Below are 14,966 nucleotides of genomic sequence, written 5' to 3'. Positions count from 1 at the left end.
GGTGTGTGGGCTGCATTATTAAAAAGTATCTGGTCAATTAAGTCCTCTGTCCCCTTTATTTTAGATGTGGGCTGTGTGGGCTGCCGTCTAATTGGTTATGCTCTCAGGTCAGCTTTGAACTAACCGGCCCAGCCTACACTGAACCCAGACCAAGCAAATGTGATTCTCCACTCTCTACCGTATACTAACCCAGTCCATTGGATTCTAGGGAACTACATAGCCAGACGATATTTATGCCTCCAGTATGTCCTGTGGTTGGGGTTATGTTTGTGGAGAGAATGTACTTGTATGACATCAGCTTCATCTTACTCAGCCTGTGATGACGATGGAGTAAAAAAAATAATGCTTAAAATGCCTACATTTGCAGTCCCCCACCGCCACAATGACTAGGTAAGATTTTTTCGCTTCTCTACTTTCTTCTCCTTTACTCTTGTCTGATTTCTTTTAAATGATCTCCTCTCATCCCCTCTCCTCTTCTTTCCTATCCTCTCCTCTTTCTCCTTTCTTCCCCTACCCTCTCCCTTCTTTTCCTCTCCTCTCCTCTGCTCTCCTCTCCTCCCTACTCCTCAGCTCTCATACTCCATTCTCCTCTCCTCCTCTTCTTTTCTCCAGCCCCTCTCACCAACCCACTGACTCAGCCACAACGCCACTCCAACAGGACTTTCTCTCTCCTCATCTCCAATAATCTAGTGGGACTGGATCAGTCAAGGTGATGGCTGGGAGGGCTTTCTGCAACACATCAGCTCCTTTCTGATCAGCTGTGGTGAAGGAGAGGAGACAAGGAGATTATGGAGATAACAAAGGAGATGATGAAGGAGATGACGATGGATATGAAGGGGGAGCGTTTGAGAGTTTCTCTAATACTGAAGAGCAGTTAATTATAGCTTAACATTGGGTGAGGCTAAGCTGATCTTAGATCTGTGCCAACCAGAAACTTTGCTACTAGCCGGAGCGTTATTAACTGTGACTGACGTTCAGCCAAGCAGGCTTCTACTGACACCTTACTAATTTGTTTAACCCCAACAATACAGCGATCAGCAACATAAAGTAACCTCTTCAGTGTCACTTAGAGGTTTGATAAGTGGACTCGTCAGCTGTGGCTGTTTCAACAACATCCCAACACGTGCGTGAGCAATTCAGCCGCAGAATATCAAACCATATCAAACGGGTATTTCCAAGTTTTGGTGACAGAGGGAGTATTGGGGGTAAATAAGGCTTTGCTTTGGTTCGGTCTCACAGCCTGTTCTGTTCTCAAGTGTTCTAGAATGTTGTGACAGTTCTAGTGAGATCTCTATCAGTTTGTTGACAGGAAAAATGGCCACCTTGTCTTCACTTGCCTTACACACTGAGGCTGAAGTGAGCTGTATTTAACAGAAAACACTGTTAGAGGAAACTCAGAGAGGGACTGAGGGTACATGGAAATGAATGGTAAACTACGTGAGAGGTTGTATGTGTGGAAAGGAAGATATTTTGAGTCTCCCTCCTTCCCGTCCTCATCCTCACCCCATGCTCTCCTCAGCTCTGTGTGATATTGTCTGTAGAGTTCACTCTTGTTGCTCAGGGAGGCAGGGAGGCAGGGAGGCAGGGAGGCAGGCAGGCTGCATTCGAGAGCAGCAGCGGTGCGTGGCTAAAATCACTGGGGAAAACAAACCAGGGAAAAAAATCCATATTACAACCTATGTGTTGTGATAATTGCGTTGTCTGCTCTATAACTCGTTAGTTCATATGCTTTGTCACGGTGATATACAGTGACCTGAAAACCTTTTTGCCCCCTTTCTGATTTTCCATAATCTTGACAAGGAATGTAAAATCTTATGCTTCACGGAGTCGTGGCTGAACGACGACAATATAAACATACAGCTGGCTGGTTATACGATGTACCGGCAGGATAGAACGGAGGCGTCTGGTAAGACAAGGGGTGGCGGTCTATGTATTTTTGTAAACAACAGCTGGTGCACAATATCTAAGGAAGTCTTGAGCTATTGCTCGCCTGAGGTAGAGTATCTCATGATAAGCTGAAGACCATACTACCCACGAGAGAGTTTTCATCTGTATTCTTTGTAGCTGTTTACATATCACCACGGTCAGAGGCTGGCACAAAGACAGAATTGAATTGAGCTGTATTCCACCATAAGCAAACAAGAATGCATTCACCCAGAGGTGGTGCTCCTAGTAGCAGGGGACTTTAATGCAGGGAAACTTAAATCAGTCTTACCAAATTTCGATCAGCATGTTAAATGTGCAACCAGAGGAAACAGAATTCTGGACCACCTATACTCCACACACTGAGACACATACGAAGCTCTCCCTCGCCCTCCATAATTCTATCCTCCTGATTCCTGCTTACAAGCACAACTTAAAGCAGGAAGCACCAGTGACTCGATGAATACAAAAGTGGTCAGAGGAAGCATATGCTAAGATATATATACAGGTCTGTTTTGCTAACACAGACTAGAATATGTTCCGGGATTCCTATGATGGCATTGAGGAGTACACCACATCAGTCATTGGCTTCATCAATAAGTGCATTGATGATGTCATCCCCACAGTGACCGTACGTACATACCCCAACCAGAAGCCATGGATTGCATGTAGCATCTGCACTGAGCTAAAGGCAAGAGCTGCCGCTTTCAAGGAGCGAGACTCTAACCTGGAAGCTTATAAGAAATCCCACGATGCCCTCCGATGAACCATCAAACAGGCAAAGCGTCAATATAAGATCGAATTATGCTACACCTGCTCTGATGCTGGTCGGATGTGGCAGGGCTTGCCAATCACTACAGACTACAAAGGGAAGCACAGCAGAGAGCTGCCCAGTGACACAAGCCTACCAGACGAGCTAAATAACTATACTCGCTTCGAGGCAAATAACACTAAAACATGCATGAGAGAACCAGCTGCTCCGGAAGACTGTGTGATCACGCTCTCCGCAGCCAATGTGAGTAAGACCTTTAAACAGGTCAACATTCACAAGGTCGCAGGGCCAGACAGATTACCAGGACGTATACTGCGAGCATGCGCTGACCAACTGGCAAGTGTCTTCACTGACATTTTCAACCTCTCCATGTCCGTGTCTGTAATACCAACATGTTTTAAGCAGACCACCATAGTCCCTGTGACCAAGAACACTAAGATAACCTGCCTAAATAACTACCGACACGTGGCACTAATGTCTGTAGCCATGAAGTGCTTTGAAAGGCTGGTCATGTCTCACATCAACACCATCATCCCAGGAACCCTAGACCCACTCCAATTTGCATACCGACGGACCACCCACAGATGGTAACAACACATCTGCTTTGCTGATCCTCAACACAGGGGCCCCTCAGGGGTGCGTGCTCAGTCCCCTCCTGTACTCCATGTTCACTCATGACTGCACGTCCAGGCATGACTCCAACACCATCATTCAATTTGCCGTTGACACAACAGTGATAGGCCTGATCACCGACATCATCAGAGACCTGGCCGTGCGGTTCTCATTGACGGGGCTGCAGTGGAGCAGGTTGAGAGCTACATATTCCTTGGTGACCACATCACCAACAAACTAACATGGTCCAAGCACACCAAGACAGTCGTGAAGAGGGCACGGCAAAACCTATTCCCCCTCAGGAGACTGAAAAGATTTGGCATGGGTCTTCAAATCCTCAAAAGGTTCTTCAAGCTGCACCATCGAGAGTATTCTGAATGGTTGCATCAATGCCTTGTATGGCAACTGCTAGGCCTCCTACTGCAAGGCAATACAGAGGGTCGTGCGAACGGCCCAGTAAATCACTGGGGCCAAGTTTCCTGCCATCCAGGACCTTTATACCAGGCGGTGTCAGAGGAAGGCCCTAAAAATTGCCAAAGACTCCAGCCACCCTAGTCATAGACTGTTCTCTCTGCTACCACACGGCAAGCGGTACTGGAGCGCCAAGTCTAGGTCTAAGAGGCTTCTAAACAACTTCTACCCCCAAGTCATAAGACTCCTGAACATCTAGTCAAATGGCTACCCAGACTATTTGCAGTGCCTCCTCACCCCCTCACCCCCTCTTTACACCACTGCTACTTTTTGTTGTCATCTATGCATAGTCACTTTAATAACTCTACCTACATACTACCTCAACTAACCGGTGCCCCCGCACATTGACTCTGTATCGGTACCCCCTGTATATAGTCTCGCTATTGTTATTTTACGTCTGCTCTTTAATTACTTGTTACTTTTATTTCTTAATCTTATCTGTATTTTTTAACTGCATTGTTGGTTAGGGGCTCGTAAGTAAGCATTTCACTTGTAAGGTCTAAACCTTTCATATCCGGCACATGTGACAAATACAATTTGATTTGATTTGAATGTTATCAGCTCTTCAACCCAAACCTAATTTTAGATAAAGGGAACCTGAGTTTGCCCCCAAAAATTACAAATTGATACTTTATTTATTTATTTAATTATCAAAGTTATGCAACACACAATGCCCCTGTGTGAAAAAGTAATTGCCCTCTTACACTCAATAACTGGTTGTGCCACCTTTAGCTGCAATGACTCCAACCAAACACTTCCTGTAGTTGTTGATCAGTCTCTCACATCGCTGTGGAGGAATTTTGGCCAACTTGTCCATGCAGAACTGCTTTAACTCAGCGACATTTATGGGTTTTCAAGCAGTTAACCCAAGTTTGCCAAAAAACACCTGGAACCTGCATGATCATCAAGACTCTTGGAAGAATGTTCTATGGACAGATGGGTCAAAAGTATAACTGCCTCAGGACCTGGACGACTTGCCTTAATAGAAGGAACCATGAATTCTGCCAATGCTTGTTGGCTACCCTTGCATTCAATGGTATGGGCTTCAACAATATCATACTCTTTTTGTCCAGAAAGCATCAGATAGATGGGCTACACGTACAGAAACAGAGGGGTGCAGTTCTGCTCGCTCGGATGATTTCTCCTGTGTGATACATTCAGCCTCTTGTGAATAGAAGGACAGTTATGAAACACAGAGAGACAAAATAAATGATTTTATGTTTTTTTTCTGGGACATTTTTGGTTGAAGCCTGGCTTCCCTTGGCATCCATGAATACACGTCATTATTCGAGAGCCTCGCTTGCTAAATGTCAAACACTCGGCAGGAACACATTCAGACCGTAAAGACACTGCCGGCCACCTGTCCGTCGCATCAGCAGTGGCACAGCTGATTGGCTCTGACGGTTAACCCCTTCCCATATTAGACTGATGGATCATGAAATGAACACCCTGATTTGCTCTGATGGGTAGGCCCTGTGTCTGTAATTGGAGGAGACAGTTGATCCCTCCCACTTGAGGTGAGGTGATTCTCCACAACAGTAACTTGCTATTTGACTTCAAACATACTGGGTCAAAATATAATAATAGCAAAAACAACTGATCTGAAATGTTTTCGAATAATTGTATGAATTGCATAATTATTATAAGATTCTGTGTGTGTGTGAGTGTGTTGTTACATGTGGATGTTGTGCATGCAGGTCTGTGTGTGTGTGTGTGTGTGTGTGTGTGTGTGTGTGTGTGTGTGTGTGTGTGTGTGTGTGTGTGTGTGTGTGTGTGTGTGTGTGTGTGTGTGTGTGTGTGTGTGTAGTTGTTGGGTTGGAAAGAAGGAGAGGGGGAGAAGGATGGAGGGAGGATGAAAGAGGGACATCAGGTGTAAAGGTGTCACCTTAACCCTGGGGCTGGACAAGACTGACAGACACCTCTACACACATCTGCCATATGATACTTCTTCAGTTTATATACAGAAGAACCACTGCCAGTGAATAGGCAGGGGCACGCAGCACGCTACTGAACTGTCTGCTGTTGTCATCTGCAGTATGCTGCAGTAAAAGCAGAAATTGAGAAAGACCTAATCAGAGAGAGAGCGAGATAAAGAGAAAGAGAGCCAGGGAGTGAGAGAGAGATGAAGAGAGAAGGAGAAAGAGAGAGAGCAAATGCGGGGCGAGAAAGAGAAACCTACAAGGTTCTAGGTTTCTTACCTCTCTCTGTTGAACTTGAGCGAGTGGAGGATGGCAGGCCTCCTCTGCCTCAGGTTCCAGAGGTGCACGCTGTCGTCTGCCAGAGCACTCACCAGCGCCCCCTATGGCAGGGATGAAGAAGACAGCATTTACACACAGCTAATCAGTGGCACAGAATGCACAAACAAGCCTGCAATGGTGTTCTCAATCCCCTAGTGAGAGAGGCTGAATTTCAAGCAGAAAGTGGGAGAGCTCCTAGAACGTGTAATGCAGCTGCTGTGTCACAAAGACATGCGCACACACACACACACACACACACACACACACACACACACACACACACACACACACACACACACACACACACACACACACACACACACAACACACACACACACACACACACACACACACACACACACACACACACACACACACACACACACACACACACACACACACACACACACACACACACACACACACACACTACAGGAGTGTTTGAGATGTTTTGGAGTCGGGGGAGAGGAAAGGCTATAGAGGAGGGTTTGGACTTTGGAAGGTTGAGAGCGAGAGAGAGAGACAGTGTCTCTCCACATCACTCACCTCATTGATGAGAAACTGTAGCGAGATGACGGCTGCTCCACTCTCATGTTGACAGTAGCACTCCACACCTGGACGACCAAACCTGATAGGCTCTCCGTCAAGGAATCAACCAATGGAAAAGAAGGTGGGAGGGGTAATAAAGGAGATAGAACCACACAATACTCACAGAATAATATTTTCTTTATCTTTCATTATTAACTTGATAGGGACAGACACAGGTCAACAAAGACATGTCAAGGTGACAGCCATCCTGCTTACCAGCCAACGCTAACCTGCAGTGAATAACATGGAAATCCTTTGGTTCCCATAGGTAACAGTCCTTAGATGGGCTTGAAACAGAACAGCCTGCGTCTTGCACGGATTTTCTGTCATGACTGAGCAATGGACAGATGAGAGCAATTCGACTGTTCATCCACAGTAAACACCAAAGTACGGTTGTCTATCTACCTTGAAGATATAGCTAGGCATTTCCTATACACCACAGTATGTCTACCCTTGCAAGTTGTTTCTGGAGAGACATGATGTGTACATGGAGAAAATAAATATTAAAATAAATGACAAAGGAAGATAATCTGGAGCTGCAGAGAAACAAACAACACAACAGAATGACATCTCCTTCCGACCTAGAGAGAGACAGAGACAGAGATGGAGAGAGAGGGGAACATGAAGAATGGGGGAGAAGGAAGTGGGAGAGAGTGCACGCATGTGTGGGTGCAAGAAAGGGAGCGATGGATGGATGGAAGGAGGAGGAGGAGGAGGAGGAGGAGGAGGAGAGAGATATCCAGACATACAGTATAATAAATGAGCTGGGGGAGCAGAGAGAGAGAGAGAGCGAGAGAGAGAGAGAGAAGGGGAAAGATTGAAAATAAAGAGCTTCCTCTGATGAAGGCCTGTATGAGTGAGCTCACTGATTATGCTTATTTATCCTACCAATTATTCCTGTGCAGACAGAGTGGAAGAGAGGAGTTAGGCGTAACACATGACAACCAGAGAGGAGAAAAACAAGCAAGTAGAGCATCCAGCTAATATCTCCAGCTAAAATAGCCCGCTAAACTCTCTTGCATCACAAGATGAGCAGGAATATAATTGTATAAACTGATAAGGGCAACACTAAACCACACCCTTATCTACACCAGAACAGAACATATGACCACATGCTTACACACATCATCACATACACACACACACATGACTCATCCGGTTCACTAATACAAACACTGTACATCACACATACACATACACAGAGCCTCCTTGCTCTCTCACACACATCCCAAAAAATGAGAGTGAGAGGGACAGAAAAGGGGGAGAGACAGAGACAGGGTAGAATCAGTAGAATGATCTGGATGTTTTAGTCCAGGATGAGAACAGTAGAATGATCTGGATGCTTTAGTCCAGGATAAGAACAGTAGAATGATCTGGATGCTTTAGTCCAGGATGAGAACAGTAGAATGTTCTGGATGCTTTAGTCAAGGAAGAGAACAGTAGAATGATCTGGATGCTTTAGTCCAGGATGAGAACAGTAGAATGATCTGGATGCTTTAGTCCAGGATAAGAACAGTAGAATGATCTGGATGCTTTAGTCCAGGATGAGAACAGTAGAATGTTCTGGATGCTTTAGTCAAGGAAGAGAACAGTAGAATGATCTGGATGCTTTAGTCCAGAAAGAGAACTGTATAATGATCTGGATGCTTTAGTCCAGGATAAGAACAGTAGAATGATCTGGATACTTTAGTCCAGGATAAGAACAGTAGATTGATCTGGATGCTTTAGTCCAGGATAAGAACAGTAGAATGATCTGGATGCTTTAGTCCAGGATAAGAACAGCACAATGATCTGGATGCTTTAGTCCAGGATGAGAACAGTAGAATGATCTGGATGCTTTAGTCCAGGATGAGAACAGTAGAATGATCTGGATGCTTTAGTCCAGGATGAGAACAGTAGAATGATCTGGATGCTTTAGTCCAGGATGAGAACAGTAGAATGTTCTGGATGCTTTAGTCCAGGATGAGAACAGTAGAATGATCTGGATGCTTTAGTCCAGGATAAGAACAGTAGAATGATCTGGATGCTTTAGTCCAGGATAAGAACAGTAGAATGATCTGGATGCTTTAGTCCAGGATAAGAACAGTAGATTGATCTGGATGCTTTAGTCCAGGATAAGAACAGTAGAATGATCTGGATGCTTTAGTCCAGGATGAGAACAGTAGAATGTTCTGGATGCTTTAGTCCAGGATAAGAACAGTAGATTGATCTGGATGCTTTAGTCCAGAATAAGAACAGTAGAATGTTCTGGATGCTTTAGTCCAGGATGAGAACAGTAGAATGATCTGGATGCTTTAGTCCAGGATGAGAACAGTAGAATGATCTGGATGCTTTAGTCCAGGATAAGAACAGTAGATTGATCTGGATGCTTTAGTCCAGAATAAGAACAGTAGAATGTTCTGGATGCTTTAGTCCAGGATGAGAACAGTAGAATGATCTGGATGCTTTAGTCCAGGAAGAGAACAGTAGAATGATCTGGATGCTTTAGTCCAGGAAGAGAACGATAGAATGGTCTCGATGCTTTAGTCCAGGATGAAAACAGTAGATTGATCTGGATGCTTTAGTCCAGGATGAGAACAGTAGAATGATCTGGATGCTTTAGTCCAGGATAAGAACAGTAGAATGATCTGGATGCTTTAGTCCAGGATGAGAACAGTAGAATGATCTGGATGCTTTAGTCCAGGAAGAGAACGATAGAATGATCTGGATGCTTTAGTCCAGGATAAGAACAGTAGATTGATCTGGATGCTTTAGTCCAGGATAAGAACAGTAGAATGATCTGGATGCTTTAGTCCAGGATGAGAACAGTAGAATGTTCTGGATGCTTTAGTCCAGGATGAGAACAGTAGATTGATCTGGATGCTTTAGTCCAGAATAAGAACAGTGGAATGTTCTGGATGCTTTAGTCCAGGATGAGAACAGTAGAATGATCTGGATGCTTTAGTCCAGGAAGAGAACGGTAGAATGATCTGGATGCTTTAGTCCAGGAAGAGAACGATAGAATGGTCTCGATGCTTTAGTCCAGGATGAAAACAGTAGAATGATCTAGATGCTTTAGTCCAGGAAGAGAACAGTATAATTACTTTTTTTGAGGTGTTGCTGTGGTGACCAGTGAGCTGAGATAAGGCAGGACTTTACCTTGCAAAGACTTATAGATGTGATGGATGCTTTAGTCCAGGATGAGAACTATAAGTTATTTAATTGAAAACAAATTCACCGGGTTGCTTGCAACCAAATATTTCAGCCCTGAAAGAAGGGCAAAATTTAAGGTTGTGCTTTTCAAACTGTTCTCGTTGCCTCTCTCTAAGAAAGCATATTATCGAAAAGCACACAGACAGACTGCCTCGTGAAAATGGTTGGCTGTACAGTGACATCAAACCATGGTCAAAGATAGAAAATAGTGGACATTAAACACCTTTTCTGAGAGTGAACTTTTTGTCTTAAAAAGCAACAACAGTAAGACATTATGCTGAATGTTTCACGTCTGAGAAGGGTGTCCTCCAAAAGCACATGTTCAGATCGAAAGAATATGCCCTTGGAAGATACCATTTACCTTTTGGGGGGTTGTGCTCTGTCTCAAATATAAGGACAAAACCAAATATAGATGTTACTGGATTATCAAATCTAAAATATAAACCTTCAAATTGTATTCTCTGTATGGTTAGAGATAGGTTCGAGGGAAAGATGAACGGAGCTAAGTACAGAGAGATCCTTGATGAAAATCTGTTTTAGAGCGCTCAGGAACACAGACTCGGGCTAGGCAACAGCGCCTCTTCAACCTCAGGAGGCTGAAGAAATTTGGCTTGTCATCTAAAACCCTCAAAGTTTTACAGATGCATAATTGAGAGCATCCTGTCAAGCTGTATCGGGGCCTGGTATGGCAAATGCATGGCCCACAACCGAAAGGCTCTCCAGAGGGTGGTGTGGTCTGCACAACGCATCATCAGGGGCAATGTACCTACTCTCCAGGACACATGCAACACCCACAGGAAGGCCACAAAGATAATCAAGATTAATGCTTCACCCGAGCCACTGCCTGTTCACCCCGCTACCATCCAGAAGGCGAGGTCAGTACATGTGCATCAAAGCTGGGACCGAGAGACTGAAAAACAGCTTCTACCTCAAGGCCATCAGATGGTTAAACAGCCATCACTAGCACAGAGAGGCTGTTGCCTACATACAGACTTGAAATCATTTGCCACTTTAATAAATGGATCACTAGTCACTTTAATAATGCCACTTTAATAATGTTTGCATCACTCATCTCATTTGTATATATTGTATTTTATACCGTCTATTGCATCTTACCTATGCCGCTCTGTCATTGCTCATCCATATATTTATATGTATATATTCAATTTCCATTCCTTTACTTACAGGACAACAACCCTAAGCACATAGCCAAGACAACACAGAAGTGGCTTTGGGACAAGTCTCGGAATGTCCTTGAGTGGCCAACGCAGAGCTCGAGAGTCTTGAAACTGATGACTCTGAAGAGACCTGAAAATAGCTGTGCAGCGACGCTCCCCATCCAGCCTGACAAAGCTTGAGAGGATCTGCAGAGAAGAATGGGAGAAACTGCCCAAATCCATGTGTGCCAAGCTTGTAGCGTCATCCCCAAGAAGACTAGACACTAGACACACTAGACACAACAAAGTACTGAGTAAAGGGTCTGAATAATTATGTAAATGTGATATTTCAGTTGTTGTTTTTTTATACATTTGCAAAAATGTTTAAAAAAACAATTTTTGTTTAGTCATTATGAGGTATTGTGTGTAGATAGATGGGGGGGGAGCAATTTCATCCATTTAGAATAAGGCTGTAATGTGGAAAAAGTCAAGGGGTGTGAATACTTTCCGAATGCACTGCAATATCTGTGGAAAATCAAATTGCAGTAAAAATTGCAAATCACATTATCGAGTCACAATACATACACAGTAGCTTTGGCAAATGTAGGATCTACAATTTAAGCCTGTTTGCTACGGCAAGAAAATAATTCTGCAGCAACAGGAAATGTTAATAATTATATAATTTATAATTCATTACAATTTTCTTAGTGCAAATCAAATCTGACATTTTTAAGTGGAAATAGCAAACTTTATAAGCCGTTTAAACCTTGAATACACTACCAGTTTGCAACAAATGAAGATCCTACCTCTGTAAGTATTGTGATAATATCGTATCATGAGGTCCCTGGCAATTCCCAGCCCTACTAAACTCCATGCACATGCTGCTCTGTGTTAACTCTCCACAGTATGATGTCCCTGTCACCACCACTCCAACTCACATCATGGACAGATTATCCAGGGTGAAGAAAAGAGGGAGAGCGTAGAGAGAGAGAGAGAGAGAGAGAGAGAGAGAGAGAGAGAGAGAGAGAGAGAGAGAGAGAGAGACAGAGAGGAATGGAGAGAGGGAGGGAAAGAAAACTAGGTCAATTCCGCGTCTTGTCAAGTCAGATGAAACTTTAAAAAGCTATTTCTGCCCTCAAAGTCAACAGATCTGTTACGTTTCTCATGGGTTCTCATAGTCCCCACGCTTAGTGTTGCTGCCCAGGAGGGTTGGCCCCTGTCACTTGCTTGGCCCCTGTCATTTGGTTGGCCCCCCGTCAATAAAACCCAGGGACAGCCCTTGGTTGGCCCCTGTGGATGTAATAAAATTGCTGTGTTGGCTCTTCACCTGACAGCACCAATTGAAAGAATGATGGATCCTCTAGACCGTTTATTTGTTTCGTACACATTGCACCACAGGGAGTGTGTGTGTGTGTGTGTGTGTGTGTGTGTGTGTGTGTGTGTGTGTGTGTGTGTGTGTGTGTGTGTGTGTGTGTGTGTGTGTGTGTGTGTGTGTGTGTGTGTGTGTGTGTGTGTGTGTGTGTGTGCGTGCGTGTGTGTACACAATGGTTAGTGATATGCGTAGAAAGACAGAGGACAGGGAGGGGGAGAATGAGAAACAGAGGGAGAACCAAATAGAAAGACCTAGAGAGGGAGATTGAAAATCAGCAAGAGAGAGAGAACAAAGAGTAGGAGAATGACAGAGACAGAAATAACGAGAGCAGGAAAGAGAGAGAGAGTGAAAGAAGGAAAAAAGGCTGTGAGCGGGGAGGTCTATGACGCCATCCCGGGACTGACGTCAAACATGCCCAGTCATACATCACCCTGCCAGGGAGGGGGAGGGACAGAGTCTGCTACTGTGCTGCCTGCTACTACAGCTCAGAGAGACAAAGAGGGAGAGGGAGATATGAGTCAGTGAAAAGTGCAATGTAATGTCAATAATATCCCCATTTTGGTTTGGTTTTGGCTTTCATACCATGTTATGTGGCTTCTCAGTAATGCTGAGACCGGCCTACCTACTATTGCTTAAATGTATTATTATTGTCATTAATATTGTTGTTGTAGTTGCTGTTAATCGTAATCCCGTTTCCATTACTACTATTAGTATTGATGCCTTATTGCTGTTGGTACCACCATTTTTGTTACATGTATACATACATTAACAATGTAAGTAATTTAACTTTGCATGCCAATAAAGTCTACTGAATTGAATTGAGTGAGAGAGAGATAGAGATAGAGAGAAGCAGGGCAGGGAGAAAGGAGAAAGAAATATGGAGGCAAGGAAGAAGAGAGAGAGATAGGGATTGTGAAAAAGTGAAGCAGGGATAGAGAGAAGCAAGGAGGAGAGAGAGAGAGAGAGAGCATAATCTAACAGGGCATCTAACCATCTACTGCAACAGTGCGCAGCCAGTCTTCCACAGTGAGAGAGAGAACAGCTTCTTATCACAGCCCAATGACAGATATGGCAGAGAGAGCCATGGGGCACATAATGCCCTCTAAAATAAACACACACACATTTACACACACATCCATGTGTGCACAAACTCAAGCTTACACAAATGTGCACACACACACACACACACACACACACACACACACACACACACACACACACACACACACACACACACACACACACACACACACACACACACACACACACACACACACACACACACACACACACACACACACACACACACACACACACACACTCAAATGCAAACACAGAGACACAGACACACATACTCAATCTTACACACACATAGAGAGCGGTGGTTCACTTGTCTAATATGGTCCCTGTATAAATAATCTGTTCTGACACATTTGATTTATTATGCAAGTTCACACACAGTAGAGTAAAGTACAGGGCTGCTGGCTGTTTGCTTCTGCCTCAGGAACACCTAAACAACACTCTCACCTTCACTTGAGCCCAGTAACAGTAAATCAGTGAATCACAGCTGCTCTACCCTCTCAACCTGAGCTGTGCTCATCACAGTGCACCACACTCATTTGCCCAGAAACAACAGCTGAAAGCTTCACTTATTAGAACCCCCCTTCAACAGATCCATCTATCTGACAACGGCTATTTGCTGAGGTATACAGTTCACCCACCTGGTAATCCACCACAGCCAAACAATGCTAAGACTGTTTGGCGGTGCCAGACAGCTACGAGAGGGAAGCTGTGTCTGGAGGAGATATTTTTGTATTTACTGTGACAAATGTATTGTATTTACTGTGACAAATGATGAGTGATTGCAATACTATATAATAATTACACTAAACAAAAATATAAACACAACATGCAACAATTTCAAAGATTTTACTGAGTTACAGTTCATAGAAGTAAATCAGTCAACTGAAATAAATTCATTAGAGAGAGAGAGAGAGAGAGAGAGAGAGAGAGAGAGAGAGAGAGAGAGAGAGAGAGAGAGAGAGAGAGAGAGAGAGAACAAGAAAAGAGAGAGGGAGGAAAGGCGAATGAGCAGAATAGCTTGTGGCTGAACCCATCAAGAAGAATGTGTGATGCATAGAGAGGAAGGAAGTTGGGAAAGAAAGAAAGAGCGAAAGAGAGAGAAAGGGAAAGTAAAGGGAAGGGGAGTGCAATAGAGGGGAGGGGAGTGCAATAGAAGGGAGGGGAGTGCAATAGAAGGGAGGGAAGTGCAATAGAGGGGAGGGGAGTGTAATAGAGGGAAGGGGAGTGCAATAGAGGGGAGGGGAGTGCAATAGAGGGGAGGGGAGTGCAATAGAGCGAAGGGGAGTGCAATAGAGGGGAGGGGAGTGCAATAGAGCGAAGGGGAGTGCAATAGAGGGGAGGGGAGTGCAATAGAGGGAAGGGGAGTGCAATAGAGGGGAGGGGAGTGCAATAGAGCGAAGGGGAGTGCAATAGAGGGGAGGGGAGTGCAATAGAAGGGAGGGGAGTGCAATAGAAGGGAGGGGAGTGTAATAGAGGGAAGGGGAGTGCAATAGAGGGGAGGGAGTGCAATAGAGCGAAGGGGAGTGCAATAGAGGGGAGGGGAGTGCAATAGAGGGAAG

The 14,966-nt window shown here is 44.4% G+C and overlaps 1 pseudogene; it reads right to left on the bottom strand.

The window, feature by feature from the left end:
* Positions 1-14,966, bottom strand: part of LOC118386619 (syntaxin-binding protein 5-like) — a 146,136-nt pseudogene that overhangs the window by 72,284 nt on the left and 58,886 nt on the right.

The sequence above is a fragment of the Oncorhynchus keta genome, chromosome 8 (assembly GCF_023373465.1).
Source record: "Oncorhynchus keta strain PuntledgeMale-10-30-2019 chromosome 8, Oket_V2, whole genome shotgun sequence".
Taxonomy (NCBI): Eukaryota; Metazoa; Chordata; class Actinopteri; order Salmoniformes; family Salmonidae; genus Oncorhynchus; species Oncorhynchus keta.
Note: the sequence above shows the minus strand (reverse complement) of the source record. Positions and strands in the feature narration are given on the sequence as shown.